This window comes from Euphorbia lathyris, chromosome 3 (assembly GCF_963576675.1).
Source record: "Euphorbia lathyris chromosome 3, ddEupLath1.1, whole genome shotgun sequence".
NCBI classification, from domain to species: domain Eukaryota; kingdom Viridiplantae; phylum Streptophyta; class Magnoliopsida; order Malpighiales; family Euphorbiaceae; genus Euphorbia; species Euphorbia lathyris.
Genome location: NC_088912.1, coordinates 37,914,169 through 37,914,964, shown reverse-complemented (window position 1 = coordinate 37,914,964; position 796 = coordinate 37,914,169). Strand labels below are relative to the sequence as shown.

Sequence of the window (796 nt, the reverse complement as noted above, 5' to 3'; positions counted from 1 at the left end):
CAACGTAACGTTTTATGGACTACCTAACGAAAATCCTAATGCCTATTTGACAAATTTCTTAGAAATTTGTGATACTTTTAAAATTACTGATGTAACAGCCGAATCAATCAAACTTCGCCTCTTTCCTTTCACCTTGAAGGATAAGGCAAAAATTTGGTTAACTTCTATGCCTGCTGCAACATTTGAAACTTGGGACCAATTAGCCCAAGCGTTTTATCAAAATATTTTCCTTTAGCAAAAACCGCAAGAGTCATCAAAGAGTTGACATCTTTTACCCAAAATGATAATGAAACTCTTTATGAGGCTTGGGAACGTTTTAAAGAACTTCAACGTTTATGCCCACACCACCAATTGCCAGATGCACTTTTAATGCAAACATTCTATAATGGATTAAATCCTACGACTAGAGGTTCATTAGATGCTATGTCTGGAGGGTTATTTATGAAGAAGACATCCGTCCAAGCAAGAGAACTTTTGGAGGAAATGGCAATCAACAGCAGTATGTGGCCCGCGGAGCGTGGACATATACCAATGGCGAAACCGTCATCCTCAAGTACATCATCGGTTAAAGGTATAATGAATCTTGATCCAATTGCGATGTTACAAGCCCAATTTTCTGCCTTATCGCACAAAGTTGATAGGTTTATGGCACCGTGCGATCCTAATGGTAATCCGATCTAGACAGACATTGATTATGAAGGTATGGATGAAATAGAACAGGTAAATTTTGTCCAAGGACAAAACCAAACTAACAATCCTTATTCTAATACTTATAATCCTGGATGGAGAAATCATC

General features: G+C 37.8%; 1 non-coding gene across 1 annotated transcript; it reads right to left on the bottom strand.

Moving 5' to 3' along the window:
* Nucleotides 1-246: 246 nt before the first annotated feature.
* Nucleotides 247-353, bottom strand: LOC136225181 (small nucleolar RNA R71). The gene has a single exon (XR_010686911.1). It is a non-coding gene; the product is annotated as a small nucleolar RNA R71 (small nucleolar RNA).
* Between the last annotated feature and the right edge of the window lie 443 nt (nt 354-796).